The sequence below is a fragment of the Schistocerca nitens genome, chromosome 5 (genome assembly GCF_023898315.1).
Source record: "Schistocerca nitens isolate TAMUIC-IGC-003100 chromosome 5, iqSchNite1.1, whole genome shotgun sequence".
NCBI lineage: Eukaryota > Metazoa > Arthropoda > Insecta > Orthoptera > Acrididae > Schistocerca > Schistocerca nitens.
In genome coordinates this window covers 704,660,270-704,681,413 of record NC_064618.1, presented here as the reverse complement: position 1 = coordinate 704,681,413, position 21,144 = coordinate 704,660,270, and the positions used below count along the sequence as shown (strand labels likewise).

Here is a 21,144-nt window from a genome sequence, read left to right as displayed (position 1 = left end):
TAGCACTGCATCCCGATTCTCTTCTGTTTCGATTTTTCCACTGCCCACGATTCCCTTCCACAAAATGCTAAACTAAAAACGTACATTTCCAGAAATTTCTTAGCCTAAGTCCTGCTTTTCATAGCAGTTGCCTTCCCTTCGCCAGGAATGTCCTCTTTGCCCGTGCTAGTCTGCCTTTTACGTCCTACTTCCTTCGTTCTTCGTAGATTGTTTTGCTTTCAAGGTTGCAGTGTTTCACAACTTCATCTGCTTCTTGATCACCAATTTTGATGTAAGTTTCTCGTTATTCTCATTTCTGCTACTTCTGGTCACTTCTGTATTTTTCCGGTTTGCTCTCATTCCTTATACTGTACTCATGAGACTTTTCATTCCACTCAAAAGATTCTGTAATTCTCAATTACTTTAGTTGAGGATAAAGTACCACCAGAGAAACTTATCACTTATATCCTTCCACCCTGAATATCAATGCCAGAAACTTTCTTTGATTTTCATCATTGCTTCTTCGATGTATAAATTGAACAGAAGGGCGGAAGACGACTTCACTGTCTTTCACCCTCTTTCATCTCAGCCATTCTTACTTTGCCTTCGAGTCTTACTGCTCCCTCCTGTTTCTTGTACATATTGTGTATTACCCATCTTTCCCTACAGCATACTCCAATTTTTCCCAAAATTTAGAACATACTGCCCCATTTTACACTGTTGAACACTTTTCTAGGTCTACAAATCCTATGAACGTTTATTGCTTTTTCTTCAGTCTTGCATCCATTATCAAGCCCATTGTCAGAACAGCCTCTCCCGGTTTTATATTTCCAAAGCCAGACAGAAGGTCACCTAACGGATCCTCAATATTCTTTTCCATTCTTCTCTGTATTATTCTTGTCAGCTTGGATGCATGAGCTGTTAAGCTGAGTGTGCTATACTTGTTGCACTTATGTGTCCTAGCTATCTTCTACCTCTAGACCACGTGTGTGTTTTCACGAAAGTGTGATAGTAGGCCGCCAGTCTCAAAGATTCTACTGACCAAATTGAATAGTCGTCTGGTTGTCACTCACCCCCCCCCCCCCAATGGTTTTAGCAGTTACAAGCGAATTGCATCCACCCCGCCTACCTCTTTTGAGCCCAAGTCTTCCAGGTATTTTTTAAATGCTGACTCCAATACTGGATCCCCATGCCTTCCACTCGACATCAGTTTCTTCTGTCACGTCATGAGACAAATTCCTGCGCATAGAGGTCTTTACTATATTCTTTCACCCTGGCTTCTAGTTACATCGAGGGTTGTTTCGACTTTTCTATTTCGTTTTCGATTTCTTCACATCTGCTCAGCGACCATTTCGCCTTGACTGCCCTGCGCTTTCCATGTAGATGCAAAATACTACCGAAAATAAGGTGGAAGTTCCGTGAATTTCAGTTTGCCGCTAGTTCATGGCTGCAAACGTTCAGCTGGTTCGCCTATGCAAAGCGACAATGATCGCTTCTCACTTATTATGTACTCCTCATTTACAGCTCACAGAGATATGAGGTTACAAACCTAGATTTAGTAGGACAAATTCCCTGCGGACTTAACATGTTATCTTCGTTCATTGTGGAGTATTTGTCCAAGGCGAGCGCAATCGCCACCGTCACACGTGTCTCAACGGCCACAGAACAAGAGCCTAATTTCTGAACGTTACAACGCAATTAGAATCTAGTCTCACATGCCATCCCTGACATGATGAAGTGTGTATCACATGGATTAAATTCAACGGATGAAGACTCAATATTTTAGAATGTTAGTTGATAAAAGTTTCCCTTTTAACTGACTGAGGACCAGTTGACAGTATGGTAACTTGAACTTCATGCTACGTTCACGACGAACAATTTATTTTACCAGTGCTTGTACTATGATTGTCACCCTCAAACTGTTTGTTAATCTCAACATAATAGGTAAACCTACGACTTTATGCCCATTGGGACCAACATTAACGCTGACAGGTACTGAGAGACTCTGAAAAATCTCAAGCGGGCATTTCATAACCGTAGAAGAGTAATGTTGAGCAAGGGCGTACACATTCTCCATGACAACGCTCGCCCACACATCGCTCGGCAAGCCGTTGCAACAGTTTCAATGGAACATTATCACCCACCCAGCCGGCCGGTGCGGCCGTGCGGTTAAAGGCGCTTCAGTCTGGAACCGCGTGACCGCTACGGTCGCAGGTTCGAATCCTGCCTCGGGCATGGATGTGTGTGATGTCCTTAGGTGAGTTAGGTTTAATTAGTTCTAAGTTCTAGGCGACTGATGACCTCAGCAGTTGAGTCGCATAGTGCTCAGAGCCATTTGAACCATCACCCACCCACCCACTCTATAGTCCTGACTTGGTGCCCTAGGTTAAAAGAACATTAGGCCGGAAAGCGATTCAGCTCCGACGACGAGGTGGAAGAAGAGGTTCGTAACTTTCTAAACAGCATCGCGGCGAACTAGTATGACGTGGGCATACAAAAACTGCCACAGCATCTACAAAAATGCATCGACAGAAACGGTTATTATATCGAAAAATAGTTAAATGTTCAAACTGTAAACTGATGTAAACCATTGTAGAAATAAACAGTTCTATGTACTTATAAAAAAAAACAGGATACCTTACTTTTGGAATTACCCTCGTTATGCACCTAATGTGTATTATGTATTTTATCTGTTTGTCATCTGTTCTTTAATTAACTTAATGAATACTATTCCAGCTTTTATGTACAATGAAATTGGATCGAGAGAGAAGAAAAAGAACGAAATAAATAAAAGTCACTTTGCTACGGGATCGAACACATTCCACTATCGGGTCTTATCTTCCCGTCTGTCACCCTGTTTCCAAAATCGATGCAGTTTTAATGCAAGGTACATTCATCTCGTCCGATTTCCGAGAACGTTTTTTGCTGAACGAAAGTCATCCAGACAGCACGTATAAATGTCATATAAGATGGAAAGGGAGCAGAGTAGGGAGTGAGGCAGGGCTGTAACTTATTCCCAATGAGTAAACTGTGAAGAAGTTCAGCAGTAAAAATTTACAACTACGAGGTTTGCCGCTGACATTGCAGTTCTGGCAGAGACTGTAAGGAGCTTGGAAGAGTATTTGAACGGAATTAAAAGCGTCTTGAAAACAGTTTTCAAGGTAAACACCATCAATAGAGAAATAAAAATGATGGAAGGAAACAAAATCAAATCGGGCGATTTTGAAGAAATTAGATTTGGAAATGTGACACTAAATGCAGTAGATGGGTTTTGCTATTTGGGCTACAAACTAAACGGCAATCGTCGATGTAGAGAGGGTTAAAATGCAGACTGGCAACAGCAAGCAACGTATTTTTGATGAAATTAAATTGGTTAACATTGAATATAACTTACGAAATATTTACTGAAATGACAGCAATTTTACTGGGTTGTTACAACCCGCAACACTATATGCTTTCTTCCAGGTCTACAAATCTTATGAACATCTTTTGATTTTCTTTCAGTCTCCCATCCACTATCAACTTTACTGAACCGTTAAAACTGCCTCTTTGGTACCTTTGCTTTTCCTGAAGTCAAACTGATCGGCATCCTAACATATCCTCAATTTTCTTTTCCATTCTTCTGTGTATCATTATTGTTAGCAACTTGGATGCATGAGCTGTTAAACTGACTGTACTATTATGCTCGCACTTGTCTCCTGCAGCCTTCGGAATTGTGTGTGTGTGTGTGATGTTGTTCCGAAAGTCTGATGGCATATGTCCAGTCTCATACATTCCTAACGTGAATAGTCATTTTGTTGCTACTGAATGTTATTTATTCCTTTTGCCTTATCTGATTTTAAGACTTCCTGAGCTCTTTTAAATCTGATTCAAATACTGGATCCCCTCTTTCTTCCCTATCAAGTCCTGTTTCTTCTTGTACCACGTCATCAGAGAAGTTTTTCCCTCACAGTGGCCGCCAGTGCTCGTTTTCTACCTGTATTCTCTCTCCTCTGCATTTAACAGAGTAATTCCCATTGCACTCTTAATGTTCCCGCCTTCGCTTTTTATTTCACAGAAGGTTGTTTTGACTTTCCTATATGCTGAGTTTGTAATATATTCAGCAAGTAATTGACGCCGACGGCTGAAAGTGCTACTCCACAATGAAGAGCACAGGAGAGGAATTCGTGACGGGCCGCATTAAACCAATAGGAAGATTGAAGACTGGAAAAATTAATAAATACATAAAATAAAATCCTGAGTCCGTCCTTCCAACTATCACCTTTTTCTCAATTTCTTCACGTTTTGCCTTGACTTCCGAGTATTTCCTATTTATTTGTTCGTAGGTGACCTGTGCTTATGTATCTCTGTCTTCCCTGAACAATATAGTACCTTTTCTCTCATTGATCAGCTAAAGTAGTATCTGTTTTCCATGGTTTCCTCACAACTGCCTTCCTTGTACTACGGTTTTCTTTCCAGCTTCTGTGAAAGCCCCTCTTAGAGATGTCGATTACTCTTAAACTGTACTGCCTGCTGCGGTATGCATTATCGCAGTATCTACAGCCTTAGGGAACATCAAGCGTGTCTCTTCATCTCTTAGTACTACCTTGTCACACTTTTTTGCACACTGCCTAGTCTCTTAAGCTTCTGCCTACTCTTCATCATTAAGTCTGCTCTTGGATACACCTTACAATCCACCATCTGATTTCGGAATCTAATGTAATCTAACTGAGCCTTTTGTATCTCTCAGCTTTCTCTGAGTATACCTCCTCCTCTTATGATTCACGAATAGAGTATTAGCTAATACTGATATTTGCTGCAGAACGCAGTTATTCTCCCTCCTCTCTAGTTCCTACTACCAGGTTCATATTCTCCCGCGCCGGCCGCTGTGGCCGAGAGGTTTGAGGCGCTTCAGTCCGGAACCGCGCTGCTGCTACGGTAGCATGTTCGACTCCTCCTTCGGGCATGGATATGTGTGATGTCCTTAGGGTAGTTAGGTTTAAGTAGTTTTACCTGTAGGGGACTGATGACCTCAAATGTTAAGTCCCATAATGCTTAGAGCAATTTGAACCATATTCTTTTCCTACAACCTCATTCCAGTCCATAATGACTATTAAATTTACACCTAACTTTACATACTGAATTACCCATTCAATATACTCATATATTTTATCTATTCATCTTCCACTTGCGACGCCGGCATATACAGGATGTCACGTAACATTACCGCTGGATATATTTCGTAAGCCACATCAAATACTGACGAATCGATTCCACAGACCGAACGTGAGGAGAGGGGCTAGTGTAATTGGTTAATACAAACCATAAAAAATGCACGGAAGTATTTTTTTTAACACAAACCTACGTTTTTTAAATAGAACCCCGTTAGTTTTGTTAGCACATCTGAACATATAAACAAATACGTAATCTGTGCCGTTTGTTGCATTGTAAAATGTTAATTACATCCGGAGATATTGTAACCTAAAGTTGACGCTTGAGCACCACTCCTCCGCTGTTCGATCGTGTGTATCGGAGAGCACCGAATTACGTAGGGATCCAAAGGGAACGGTGATGGACCTTAGGTACAGAAGAGACTGGAACAGCACATTACGTCCACATGCTAGCACCTTTTTATTGGTCTTTTTCACTGACGCACATGTACATTACCATGAGGGGTGAGGTACACGTTCGACGGGCGTTTCATAGGAGGTGGAGGATGCATAAATTGGCCAGCCCGTTCTCCTGATCTTACACCTCTGGACTTCTTTCTGTGGGGTACGTTAAAGGAGAATGTGTACCGTGATGTGCCTACAACCCCAGAGGATATGAAACAACGTATTGTGGCAGCCTGCGGCGACATTACACCAGATGTACTGCGGCGTGTACGACATTCATTACGCCAGAGATTGCAATTGTGTGCAGCAAATGATGGCCACCACATTGAACATCTATTGGCCTGACATGTCGGGACACACTCTATTCCACTCCGTAATTGAAAACGGAAACCACGTGTGTACGTGTACCTCACCCTTCATGGTAATGTACATGTGCGTCACTGAAAAAGACCAATAAAAAGGTGATAGCATGTGGACGTAATGTGCTGTTCCAGTCTCTTCTGTACCTAAGGTCCATCACCGTTCCCTTTGGATCCCTACGTAATTCGGTGCTCTCTGATACACACGATCGAACAGCGGATGAGTGGTACTCAAGCGTCAACTTAAGGTTACAATATCTCCGGATGTAATTAACATTTTACAATGCAACAAACGGCACTGATTACGTATTTGTTTATATGTTCAGATGTGCTAACAAAACTAACGGGGTTCCATTTAAAAAAACGTAGGTTTGTGTTAAAAAACATACTTCCGTGCATTTTGTTATGGTTTGTATTAACCAGTTACACTAGCCCCTCTCCTCACGTTCGGTCTGTGGAATCTATTCGTCAGAATTTGATGTGGTTTACGAAATATATCCAGCGGTAACGTTAGCTGACTCACCCTGTATATCTGAACTACGGTAGCCTATTGGTTTGCTGTCGATTCAAGAACAGCCCTGCTAGTGAACTGTTCACAGTAACTCACTCTCTGCTCTACCTTCACATTCATAACGAATCCTACTCGCGTTATACTATTTTCTGATACTACTTTATACTCATCTGACCATAAACTCTTGTCTTCTTTCCATTTCACTACAGTGACCACCACCACATCAAGATTGATCCTTTGCATTTCTCTTTTCAGATTTCCTAGGTTTCCCGCCACGTTCAAACTTCTGACATTCCACGCCCCAATTCGTAGAACGTTACCCTTTCGTTGGTTACTACATCTTTCTCTCATTGTCATCTCCACCTTATGGGACCCCTCTTGCAGATCGGAATCGGAACTAACCTGGAACATTTTGATCCGTGTCAAAGGGTTTCCGATATGATTCGGGCCGCACGGTGGTAATCGGCAGACTTTTAACCCAGAATAGCAGTTGCAGGTAAAGGCACGGGCCATTCCACTTCGGAAATCGTTAGGGAATTCAGTACTCCGATATCAAGAATGTGCCGAGAATACAATATTTCAGGCGTTACCTCTTATCAAGGACAACGCAGTGGCCAATGGCATTCACTTAACGATTGTGAGCAGCGATGTTTGCGTAGAGTTGTCAGTGCTAACAGATGCGCAGCACTGCGTGAAATAACAGCAGAAATCAATACGAGACGTACAACGAACGTATCCGTTAGAACAGTGCGGCAAAATTTGGCATTAGTGGCCTATGGCAGCAGACGACGGATGAGAGTGCCTTTGCCAACAGCACGACATCGCCTGCAGCGTCTCTCCTGGCAACCCACGCGTTGGAACCTAGACGACTGGAGGCTGTGGACCGATGAGATGAGCCCCGATTTCAACTTGTAAGAGCTGAGTGCGGAGCAGACCCCACGAAGGCATGCACCTGGCAACGAGGCACCGTGCAAGCTGGTGGTGGCTCCATAACGGTGTGGGCTATGTTTACATGGATTGTCGACTGGAAGTGGTAATGTTCGCCTACTTGTAGACTATTTGCAGCCACTCGTGGACGTCATGTTTCCAAACGACTGTGGAATTTTTTTGTTGACTATGGGCCGTGTCACCGGACCACATTAGTTCGCGATTGGTTTGAAGAACATTCTCGGCAATTTGAGCTAATGGTATGGCCAGCAAGACCGTCCCACATGAATACCATCGAACATTTACGCGACATATTCGAGAGTTCAGTTCGTGTACAAAATCCTACACTTTCGCAGTTATGGCCGGCTACAGAGGCAGTATGGCTCAACATTTCTGAAAGGTATTTCCAAGGACTTGTTGAGTCTACGCCAAGTAGAGTAGCTGCACTACACCGGACAAAATGAGTCCGGACAAGATATGACATTTGACACTTAAGAATATACACTACTGACCATTACAATTGCTACATCAAGAAGAAATGCAGATGATAAACTGGTATTAATTGGACAAATATATTATACTAGAACTGACATGTGATTACATTTTCACGCAATTTGGGTGCATAGATACTGAGAAATCAGTACCCAGAACAACCACCTCTTGCCGTAATAACGGCAGAGCTTGGATGGCGTGTACAGGTACAGCTGCCCACGCAGCTTCAACACGATACCACAGTTCATCAAGAGTAGTGACTGGCGTATTGTGATGAGCCAGTTGCTCGGCCACCATTGACCAGACGTTTTCAATTGGTGAGAGATCTGGAGAATGTGCTGTCCAGGGCAGCAGCCGAACATTTTCTGTATCCAGAAAGGCCCGTACAGGACATGTAACATGCGGTCGTGCATTATCCTGCTGAAATGTAGGGTTTCTTAGGGATCGAATGAAGGGTAGAGCCACGGGTCGTAACACATCTGAAATGAAACGTCCACTGTACAAAGTGCCGTCAATGCGAACAAGAGGTGACCGAGACGTGTAGCCAGTGGCACCCCATACCATCACGCCGGGTGATACGCCACGATGGCGATGACGAATACACGCTTCACGCTTCCAATGTGCGTTCCCCGCGATGTCGCCAAACACGGATGCGACCATCATGATGCTCTAAACAGAACCTGGGTTCATCCGAAAACAATGACGTTTTGCCATTCGTGCCCACGTGTTCGTCGTCGAGTACACCATTGCTGGCGCTCCTGTCTGTGATGCAACGTCAAGGGTAACCGCAGCCATGGTCTCCGAGCTGATAGTCCATGCTGCTGCAAGCGTCGTCGAACTGTTCGTGCAGATGGTTGTTGTCTTGCCAACGTCCCCATCTGTTGACTCAGGGATCGAGACGTGGCTGTACGATCCGTTACAGCCATGCGGATAAGACTCCTGTCATCACGACTGCTAGTGATACGAGGCCGTTGGGATCCAGCACGGCGTTCCGTATTACCCTCCTGAACTCACCGATTCCATATTCTGCTAACAGTCATTGGATATCGACCAACGCGAGCAGCAATGTCGCGATACGATAAACAGCAATAGCGATAGGCTACAATCCGGCCTTTATCACAGTCGGAAACGTGATGGTACCAATTTCTCCTCCTTACACGAGGCAGCACAACAACGTTTCACCAGGCACCGCCGGTCAACTACTGTTTGTGTATGAGAAATCGGTTGGAAACTTTCCTCATGTTAGCACGTTGTAGGTGTCGCCACCGGCGCCAACATTGTGTGAATGCTCTGAAAAGCTAATCATTTGCATATCACAGCATCATCTTCCTGTCGGTTAAATTTCGCGTCTGTAGCACGTCACTTTCGTGGTGCAGAAATTTGAATGGGCAGTAGTTTATATTCATATTTTTTTTGGCACTTTGCGGTCCATTCTCGTAGTGTTACGTTGTCTTCAGTGTTGTAATATTTACGGCACAACATCTTAGTGAGCACTGCCATATTGTTGGCGTGGCAGTGCTGCGCGTCAAAATAAGGAAGGGGAGTGAAAGTTGCTAAGTCCGAGCAGAATGGCATCGCTCAAACAGACAGAAGCCTCTACACAAGACAGCCGCTAGACGTACACATTTCGACACAGGTACTCGGTCAGTGGATTGCGGCATCAACATTTCTTTGTGTGAGTGCGAGCGAGCTCAGCGATAATTGTTAGACGAGTCAGACCAAACTGCTTCCGTTACTCTCGTAACATTACGCAAGAAACGCTAGGGAGGATGCAGTAACGGATATCAGGCGTCTGGCAAAGGAGTTAAGGCAATGAAACAAAGTGGTTAAGCAAAGTAGCAGAGTGGTAACACCACTGGCAGCTCGCAAAGAGGAGATCCGATTTGGTCATGACGAGCGAAGTCCAAAAGCAGAGCCTCTCCTCGACGCCAAAATTCTCCACCTCATTAGACTAGAGTCAGTCGATCAGTAGTATCGATGGCTTTGATGTTGTTTGCACACGATTATCTGATTCTTGTATGACAACATCTTATGCATGATATTGTACTAGTACCGGTCTTACTCCTGCCGTCTTACGAAACGACCACTGATCAGTATTCACGGATGACAGAAGACGGCCTGCTGTATCAACCACCAGTGGTGGTAAGTCCAGGGTCCTAGCAACACCGGTGAAACCTGGAATACAAAATCCAGCGTCATTTGAGGCAGTCGGCCTACCGAACGGGTTGGGGGTTGGGGGGGGGGGGGGAGAGGACAGGATTAGCATTCGCTATTACCTCAGACATCCGATATCGGCGTCCATCCGATGGGACAACATGGGCAGTAAACTGGAAGGGACAGAGTGCTCCCAGAATGGGGTGTGAGACACTATCTCCGAGTAGAGCTTCCAACAGGGCGTGCCCTCCACACCTCGGACGGTATCCCGCTTGTTAGAAGTCACCGGACTGATGTGTGAGCAGCGGCAGCCTGAGCCGACCGCTGGATTCAGCGGATAGTTCGCCGCCTTGCTAAGCCACCAGCCGCCACATAAGATACGGCAGCAAGCTGTGCATACAGAGAAATAAATTAAGTAATATTTAATTCTGTTTTACTGTGTCTAACGACGCAACACAGCACTGACAAACCAGTGGAGTCTCCAACCCGAAAGTGGGCGGCCCCTACAACATTCTTTCCAGCACTGAAGGCAATATTACGGGAATGGCACTTGGAGTGTTCAAGTGTCTCATCTAACTTAATGCTGAAGTAAGGTGCTTCATTTCACAGTTTTTACTTTCAGAACTGTCTCCCCTGTCCCTTTGTAACGTTCCCGGCTGTTACAGGCGGCAAGTGACGTCGCTAAAAAGTACTGAACAATAATACTTGTTTTGTAAATAAAACCACTTGATTTTATACGAATTCTCTGGAATGTGGATTATAGACCGTGACCACTTAGCTTTGTGATACTGGTTTTGTCTTATCCAAAACCAAGTCATGAATAAATAATATGCATTTCGACTGTGTCACTTAGCAGTATGCCTAAGCCCGAATATCCGAGTCACGTGTGATAAAGATCTATTTCAGGAAGCAGAATATGATCAAGTTTTCGCCTGGAAGAAACTACACTACTGGCCTTTAAAACTGCTACACCAAGAAGAAATGCAGATGATAAGCGGGTATTAATTGGACAAATACACTCCTGGAAATTGAAATAAGAACACCGTGAATTCATTGTCCCAGGAAGGGGAAACTTTATTGACACATTCCTGGGGTCAGATACATCACATGATCACACTGACAGAACCACAGGCACATAGACACAGGCAACAGAGCATGCACAATGTTGGCACTAGTACAGTGTATATCCACCTTTCGCAGCAATGCAGGCTGCTATTCTCCCATGGAGACGATCGTAGAGATGCTGGATGTAGTCCTGTGGAACGGCTTGCCATGCCATTTCCACCTGGCGCCTCAGTTGGACCAGCGTTCGTGCTGGACGTGCAGACCGCGTGAGACGACGCTTCATCCAGTCCCAAACATGCTCAATGGGGGACAGATCCGGAGATCTTGCTGGCCAGGGTAGTTGACTTACACCTTCTAGACCACGTTGGGTGGCACGGGATACATGCGGACGTGCATTGTCCTGTTGGAACAGCAAGTTCCCTTGCCGGTCTAGGAATGGTAGAACGATGGGTTCGATGACGGTTTGGATGTACCGTGCACTATTCAGTGTCCCCTCGACGATCACCAGTGGTGTACGGCCAGTGTAGGAGATCGCTCCCCACACCATGATGCCGGGTGTTGGCCCTGTGTGCCTCGGTCGTATGCAGTCCTGATTGTGGCGCTCACCTGCACGGCGCCAAACACGCATACGACCATCATTGGCACCAAGGCAGAAGCGACTCTCATCGCTGAAGACGACACGTCTCCATTCGTCCCTCCATTCACGCCTGTCGCGACACCACTGGAGGCGGGCTGCACGATGTTGGGGCGTGAGGGGAAGACGGCCTAACGGTGTGCGTGACCGTAGCCCAGCTTCATGGAGACGGTTGCGAATGGTCCTCGCCGATACCCCAGGAGCAACAGTGTCCCTAATTTGCTGGGAAGTGGCGGTGCAGTCCCCTACGACACTGCGTAGGATCCTACAGTCTTGGCGTGCATCCGTGCGTCGCTGCGGTCCGGTCCCAGGTCGACGGGCACGTGCACCTTCCGCCGACCACTGGCGACAACATCGATGTACTGTGGAGACCTCACGCCCCACGTGTTGAGCAATTCGGCGGTACGTCCACCCGGCCTCCCGCATGCGCACTATACGCCCTCGCTCAAAGTCCGTCAACTGCACATACGGTTCACGTCCACGCTGTCGCGGTATGCTACCAGTGTTAAAGACTGTGATGGAGCTCCGTATGCCACGGCAAACTGGCTGACACTGACGGCGGCGGTGCACAAATGCTGCGCAGCTAGCGCCATTCGACGGCCAACATCGCGGGTCCTGGTGTGTCCGCTGTGCCGTGCGTGTGATCATTGCTTGTACAGCCCTCTCACAGTGTCCGGAGCAGGTATGGTGGGTCTGACACACCGGTGTCAATGTGTTCTTTTTTCCATTTCCAGGAGTGTATATTATACTAGAACTGACATGTGATTACATTTTCACGCAATTTGGGTCCATAGATCCTGAGAAATCTATATATTTTCAAGCAATTTCGGTCCATAGATCGTGAGAAATCTGTACCCAGAACAACCACCTCTGACCGTAAAAACGGCCTTGATACTCCTGTGCAGTGAGTAAAACATAGCTTGGATGGGGTGTACAGGTAGAGCTGCCCATGCAGCTTCAACACGATACCACAGTTCATCAAGAGTAGTGACTGGCGTATTGTGACGAGCCAGTTGCACGACCACCATTGACCAGACGTTTTGAACTGGTGCGACATCTGGAGAATGTGCTGGCCAGGGCTGCAGTCGAACATTTTCTGTATCCAGAACGGCCCGTACAAGACCTGCAAATGCGGTCGTGCATTATCCTGCTGAAATGTAGGGTTTCGCAGGGATCCAATGAAGAGTAGAGCCACAGGTCGTAACACATCTGAAATGTAACGTCCACTGTTCAATGTGCCGTCAATGCGAACAAGAGGTGATACGCCAGTATGGCGATGACGGACACACTGTTCCAATGTGCGTTCACCGCGTTGTCGCCAATCACGGAAGCGACCATCATGATGCTGTAAACAGAACCTGGATTCATCCGAAAAAACGACGTTTTGCCATTCGTGCACCCAGGTTCGACGCACCCAGGTTCGTCATTTGGGGGTACCGCAGCCATGGACTCTGAGCTGATAGTCCATGCTGCTGCAAACGTCGTTGAACTGTTCGTGCAGATGGTTGTTGTCTTGCAAACGTTCCCATGTGCTGACTCAGGAATCGAGATGTGGCTGCACGATCCGTTACAGCCATGCAGATAAGATGCCCGTCATCTCGACTGCTAATAATACGAGGCCGTTGGGATCCAGCACGGCGTTTCGTATTACCCTCCTAAAATCACCGATTCCATATTGTGCTAACAGTCGCTGGATCTCGACCAAAGCGAGCAGCGATGTCGCGATGTCCGCAGCTCGTGGTCGTGTGGTAGCGTTCTCGCTTCCCACGCCCGGGTTCCCGGGTTCGATTCCCGGCGGGGTCGGGGATTTTCTCTGCCTCGTGATGACTGGGTGTTGTGTGCTGTCCTTAGGTTAGTTAGGTTTAAGTAGTTCTAAGTTCTAGGGGACTGATGACCATAGATGTTAAGTCCCATAGTGCTCAGAGCCATTTGAACCATTTGATGTCGCGATACGATAAACCGCAATCGCGATATGCTACAATCCGACCCTTGTGAAAGTCGGAATCGTGATGGTACGCATTTCTCCTCCTTACACGAGGCATCACAACAACGTTTCACCAGGCAACGCCGGTCAAGTGCTGTTTAACTTGGCTATCTCATACGATGCGTCATGACTCAAATGTGACCCTCACAGCGACTGCAGTCTCAGTAGCGTGGATTCAGTGGTAGGGAGATTTATGGGGAGGATTACCTCTTGCAACGTAGATGGTATCACGGAGTGGCGTCCACCGGCGCTACCCGAGGAGTCGCCCCCAAAACGATTAGCCGGACGAGTCGGCCGGGCTGTTTGGGAGCAGCGGCCGGAGTACACGGCAACTGCCGCTCTGTGCCCGGCGGCCGGGCCGGTTAGCCGGCCATTACAGAGACGTTTCCGGAGCGCGGCCGCCCATCGGCCCCCACCGCTCCCGCCACCTTCGCCGCCCCTGCCACCATCCGCTGCAGATCGATACGCCGCCTCGGCCACACAACACGCCAGCGGCGGAGGTGGAGGCGGCAGCGCCGGCAGAGGGCGAAGCACAGAAATCTGAAACCCTTCCACCACTCGCTCGCACTCCCACCGAGGTATTTCCAGCGTGCTGCCTCCTCCTGTGGCGGTCGACACCGCGACGTCTCCCTCACCGAGACCGCTTTAGAGAGAACTGGCTTCAGTAATATGGGAGCAGGAAGAGTCTCAACGGTCAGATCACAACGGGGCGGCCCTTCGTTATTGACTTTGAAGTGGATCCTGTGCGCAGATTGAGGAGTTCTTGGAACGAGACGACATTCGGCGAATTGGTGGCAAGCCCTTTCTCCAGACGTAAATCCCATCGAGCATGGCTGAGATGCGTTGTGGAGACGTATTGCAGCTCGTTCACATGCACCAACGACCATCCAGCAACTGTTCACCGCGCTGCAGGAGAAATAAAGCGTCCTACCACCAGAACTTCTCACCGACCCTGAGGCTGGCATGAGAGCACGTTGCGGAACAAACACTGCAATAGGTGGTAATTACAAATCGTGTTAAGAGCCTTGTCTCGCCTTCTGTAATTGTAGAGGACCATCGTCAAACGCGGTGACTTCAGCGTAATTATTTTTGAATAAAAATGGCATGTCTGTTCGTCTCATTACGTATTTCTTGCAGTTACCTTCTGTACCACACTGTTGTAGTTCTGGAAATTTCCTGGCAGATTGAAACTGTGTACCGGACTTTTGCCTTTCGCGGGCAAGTGCTCTACCAACTGAGCTACCCAAGCACGACTCACTCCCCGTCCTCACAGCTCTACTTACGCCAGTACCTCGTCTCCTACCTTCCAAACTTTACAGAAGCTCTCCTGCGAAACTTGCAGAACTAGCACTCCTGAAAGAAAGGATATTGCGTAGACATGGCTTAGCCACAGCCTGGGGGATGTTTCCAGAATGAGATTTTCACTCTGCAGCGGAGTGTGCACTTATATGAAACTTCCTGGGAGATTGAAACTGTGTGCCGGACCGAGACTCGAACTCGGGACCTTTGCCTTTCGCGGGCAAGTGCTCTACCAAGTGAGCTACCCAAGCACGAATCACGCCCCGTCCTCACAGCTCTACTTCCGCCAGTACCTCGTCTCCTACCTTCCAAACTTTACAGGAGCTCCTGTAGTTCTATATATAGTCTAAGTTTCACAGAGCCACATTACTTGGCAGTGACAAATCACGAGAAAGCTACTTTCGTCGTTAAGTTCTGCGCTCTAGAGCGGAATAGGCAATATCATCCACATAATCCCAGAACACCAAGTGTGAAAGCTATCGCCCCATAGAGTTATCTTGTATTCATATTTCTGACAAGAATAATATGCACGACAACGGAAAAGAAAACAGACGATATGTTGAATGCAGATAAGTAATTTTCTTGATAATGGAAGTAAACACCTTCGTAAGATTAGTCTAAAATGTATTATACAATGTAAAATGGTGCAGGGTAGTCGAAATCGGCGGAAAAAGTAATTGCAACCTAAGAGAAAAGATGTTAATGGAGAATTTCTGCAATAACCAAGACGGACCAAGAAGTTGGAATACCGTGAACGAAGTGCTCTGATTGGTAGGTGTATAGCAGCGATGCAGTCTGTCACCATTACTGTTCAAGCTGTACGCCTAAAAACTCAAATGAAAATGAAGATTCAATAGTGGGACTAAGATTCGGAGTGAAAGGATATGAAGACTCTTGATTATATTACTACCGTCTTTGAAAGTGGAGAAGAATTACAGGAAATCTTCACTGAAATGAGCACTCTAATGAGTATAGAATATGATCTGAGAAAAAGGGAAGGAAGTTGAAAACAATAAGTAATCGCAGAAACAGGACTAGCGATAAACATCACATGTAAATTACTGTCTGTGAAATAGACGAATTAAAGGAATTATGCTTGGCATCAAAATAACAAAATAGACCGAAGTATGACATTAAAGGAGATCAGCACAGGCAAAGAGGGCATACCTGCTGGCCAAGAGGAGACTGCTGGTATCATACATCGATCTTAGTCTGAGGCTCCAACATGCGAGGAACTAGATTTGATATACAGTGCGTTTCACAATTAGTAGGGTCATGGTTGAAAGTGTGCAACTAAAAATGAGGGGAGGGTGCATGCCAAGTGATAAATCACTCGTGTGGAAGAATATTCTCGAACCGGCTCCTCTTGTCACACCCACTTACTGCTCCTCATGCTCCCGTCAGTCGGTCTGCAGAATGTTTCCCAAATTTTGCCTGTAACAAAACTACTAGATCTCTCAAATCATCGTACTGGCATGGCACGGTAACTTGATAATACACTAACGAACGGAACCGGTCGTGACTCTTAAAGAAAACTCTGGGATATCCCCAAACCTCCCCCTCAACCCCTCACCAATACGAGCACAGATTTGAAACGAAATTAATTGACTAATTAATTAAGCTGATCATTAATTACCCACTTCCCCTATGGGGAAACCCCAAGCCCTCTTCTCCCAACTTCCTCCCTCCCCTCCCCCATCTGGAAACTGTCGGAGAAAGACCCACTCTGTGTAGTAGAGGAAGGATCTCACGACACGAATTCCAGTCAGTCAATAATATATTGTTCAAAGCAATTTACATATCTTTTATTTAGTCAATTTGTGGGCCATAAGGCTACCCCACTTGGGATCTCACGTCTGACATCCCCCCCCCCCCCCCCGCCGACCCCTCACTCACTTTCCCATGATGTAATAACTGTAAGCACCCAGGAATGGAATGAAACCCGGTGTATTAGCTGCCAGTTTGGGCCGCTCGCTCTTCTGTCTGTTGTCCGGGCGCTGCCTGGCACTGGGCTGAGCGTTGAGCGTGCATCTGCATGCCTAGAGCGTCGAAAACAGCCCAATGTATATTAATTACAGATCACGATACTAAATATCACCGACTGCGGACGAGAAGTCGACATCCTTTGATATTAGATATTCGGAAACCACCTCCGCTCTCTCTCCTGTTGTAACAATTTTGCCTCAAACCCATCACCAATGTGACATGCCTACCTGATCAAGGGAGCTCCATTTACTCTCGCAGTCCCCGCACAAACATCAGGTTGTAGCATCCCTTTGATCGAGAAATTCAAGACTCGCTCGGTATCTGTCTCTCTGAAGTGGTTACTTCTTGTTTGTGTGAACACAACATGAACCAGCGTGTCCAAACCCGCAAAACTTGCGGTATCAAAATTGGTGGGAAACACTACCCTATTACCCTACCAAATTAATTGTTTAACAGTTTATAGGAGTCCATATATCGTTTAAAACAGTTACCGCCACCTTAAAATGATTCTCCCTTATAATAAAATATATTTTAAACGTTTGAGGATCATGTGCAAACATTTTGCAAATCAATGAAAATTCCGCCACAAAGAGATCATTAACTGAATATATCCCTGGCATTGTATGCACTGAGGTTTGAAAACACAAACATCTTCCTCCAACACAACGTTTCCACCTTACTCTAAATGTATATGGAGTAAAAAAATCTTACAGTCACACACTCGCGATCACAAAGTGCACGCTGTCCTCCGACTGAAGAGGGGCCGCAGCCCCAGGAGAGGACTAGAGACTTGAGTCCATGTCAGCCATGCTGACTGTTGCACGCACATCTCTAGGTATCCGCACATCAGTCATAACAGACGCTCAGAGGCCGGAGAGACTGTCGCTGTGACCGCCAAACAGTAAACCGGTCAGTTTAGAAGGGAGAAATAATCGTCCAGGGAAAACACTGGTAATATTGAATCTTCTCGCACAACAAATATGTCTGCATCTGTCGCAGATCAACCGGCATACTTTCTTTACTTCGTTATTCAGCCATATAGAAGGCGCCATGACATGTTCCCACGGCTGCGGGCAAGAGCTGACAGGTAGGACCTTTCTTCGTATCTGCCGTTTGCGTGAGGCTAAGCTGTGGCTTTCGGTCGACCGAAGCTTCGTGCCCACTCCTGTCGCTGGCCACAGCACACTGCGAGACAACCAGTTGTGAACTGGACTTAGAGATAGAACTGCAACCCCATAGATATAGAACGCCCCCCCCCCCCCCAAATGTTTAAACAACCCAGTCTGAAATGTGGATGTTGTCAACACATATCGAGTTTCTCACGAAAAATGTAGGTTACTCCCTTTCACAAGCGTTATTATCAGGCACAGAATAAATCGGAGCGTACATGCATTTTCACATTGCTAAAGTATCGTTATTTGCTGTGAAATTCCTGTGAAACAGTATGTCACAGGCCGCATGACATCAAGTAAAAAAAAAAAAAGAAAAAAAACTATTATTATCAGCTTAATATCCGTTACGTCCTGCGTGATAGGACTGGGATATCAGGCTCATTTTTTGCTCATAAAAACTACGTCCGAGCAGGCATTCGAAGGCCCAACGGTACCGACCGGCCGCCGTGTCATCCTCACCCAGAGGCGTCAGTGGATGCGGATATGGCGCGGCATGTGGTCAGCACACCGCTCTCCCGGCCGTATGTCAGTTTACGAGACCGGAGCCGCTACTTCTCAATCAAATAGTTCCTCAGTTTGCCTCACAAGGGCTGAGTGCACCCCGCTTGCCAACAGCGCTCGGCGATCGGATGGTTATCCATCCAAGTGCCAGCCCAACCCTACAGCGATTAACTTCGGTGATCTGAGGGGAACCGGTGTTACCACTGCGGCATGGCCGTTGGCGTTTTTTACTCACGGCGTAGTGCTAACAACGTGTTCTACTTCTGTCATGGGATGCCTCCCCACTTTAGAACTCTCTTAAAATAGCCAGATGCCTCGTCACGTATGAAGTCCGTTAAGGTAGCAGCATAGAGAAGTTGTAAATATCAGGTTAATACTTCATATCACTTAACAAAATTGGTAATATTTTATAACGATGGTCATGCGGCAGTCCTCAGCAGTTAGGGAGCCTAAATCAGTTGCGAATTGTAACAGAAAAAAAAAAAAGGTTCTGCTGCTAGGTAGTTTACGTGGCAGAGGTATGGCACAGCAGTTGCAGGAAGTGTTGGGGACTGAGTACCATGTCACCAGCATCGTGAAGCTTAGTGCTGTTTTGGCTCAGGTGACTGTTTAGCTTAGGGGACTCATATAAGAATTTTACGAAAGATGATCAGGTACTGATTGTGGCTCAAATGGCTCTGAGCACTATGGGACTCAACTGCTGTGGTCATTAGTCCCCTAGAACGTAGAACTACTTAAACCTAACTAACCTAAGGACATCACACACATCCATGCCCGAGGCAGGATTCGAACCTGCGACCGTAGCAGTCGCACGGTTCCGGACTGCGCGCCTAGAACTGCGAGACCACCGCGGCCGGCACTGATTGTGGATTAAGCTGGGAGTCTTGATAGGGACGATGAGCATGATGTAGGTGGTTTCCTGTTTAAGATAGCTACTCAAACTGGTGGCACTAACGTGCACTTTGTGCAACTGACCTCATCTTGATGCTGTTTTTAGGTGTTTTAACATGGGGCTGGAGAAGGCGCTGATGTTGGATGGCATAACTGACATTGCATTGGTGCCAATTGAGTCAATCAATAGCTCAGGTTTCGCTAGTCATGCCCTGCATCTCAGTAGATATGGGAATGGGAGGTAAACCTTATAGGTGACAGCGTAGTTAGTGCTAGTGGGATCACTCATTAGCAAATTCCTATAGTAGTTGGTGTTGGAGCTGCACCTTTTTTTAGATTGAAGTCAGTTGATAGCTATCCCTGCTTAAAGAAAGTCCCTGCAACAAGGAATCGCCCTTAAAGGAGGTCAGGTATCTAACTAATGAAGAGATTAACTTATTTAATCCAAATATAAGAGGTATTAGAGATAAAGCTCGTGATCTGCTTACAGATGTTGACTCTGACATTATTGGTATATCAGAGTACGACATAAATAATTTGACAATTCAGAGGCTTCCTTTACCAGGATTCTTAATATCTGGCTGTTTTTCAAGGAGTTCCTTGTGAAGTGGGAGAGTGGCCACGTACATGAAGAACAGTATTCAGTTTGTGGTGTGCGTACTGTAAGACCTTCGGTACACACACCATCAGATTATTTGACTTGTCGCTCTAACGAAGTAGGCGAGTGTCAGCAATGTCTCGTGGTTTTATCGTGGCGTGTTTATCTTCTGCCGTTAGGTCAGACGATAGAAATGCCACTTTCACGCTTAGAGTAGCAGATTGACGGTGTCCAACTTTAAACAGAACTTGATTAATTTTTTACACACATTTATTAAAATAGTAACAAGCATTAACCTTACATAACTTGATTCTGGATGCTATTTACAATTGACAATCTGAAGTCCCTTTGGTCTTGGTACGTTAATCTTATTCTCACATATCTCTGATACTTGACAAAGAGTGTATACATTTCTCTTCATGGCTATGTACAGGAATATGATAATCTTATTAGGCGCAGACTGAAACTTGACTATAGACTGGTAGAGACTGGTGCAGACAAATGCAGACTGGTACAGACTAATGCAGACTGACTAACCAGAGGTCTGTACACTCGTTATAATACCTCGCGCGTTCAGGTATCGCTGCGCGAGTGTGATCTGCGAGGAGAAAAGGTTCTATGTTAGCAGCAATCTCATTGGCTGGGTTACATATTAATGCGTGGATCGGCGGAAGCAGAATTTGGTCCGTCTCTAAGGCAGTGCCATCTCGTAGTGCAGAGTTGGACGAGTGCTGCGCCTGCACTGTTGTGCTTAGCGGGGCGCGCTCTAGTGGGAAAGTTGTGTACGCGCTGACTACGCAGAACTATGTACACAACACAATTTGAGTCTGTAGATATACCACGGCACTGCACTGAACTGTTATTTGAATGTTGTGCAGGGGCTGCTGAATTTAGTGCAACTAAACTTCTCGTCAAAGATATTTGTAAGTCCCTATCTCTGACTTCAGAGCATTTCTGCTCAGGCTAGAGAGGCTTCTTTGTTCACTTTATAGGAGATA

At 46.2% G+C, this 21,144-nt stretch overlaps 1 protein-coding gene and 1 pseudogene across 1 annotated transcript in view; one reads left to right on the top strand and one right to left on the bottom strand.

Moving 5' to 3' along the window:
* LOC126259503 (uncharacterized) overlaps nt 1–21,144 on the top strand; it is a 1,382,428-nt gene that overhangs the window by 886,126 nt on the left and 475,158 nt on the right. The gene's annotated exons all lie outside the window — the stretch shown is intronic.
* On the bottom strand, nt 18,763–18,879 carry LOC126261489 (5S ribosomal RNA; annotated as a pseudogene).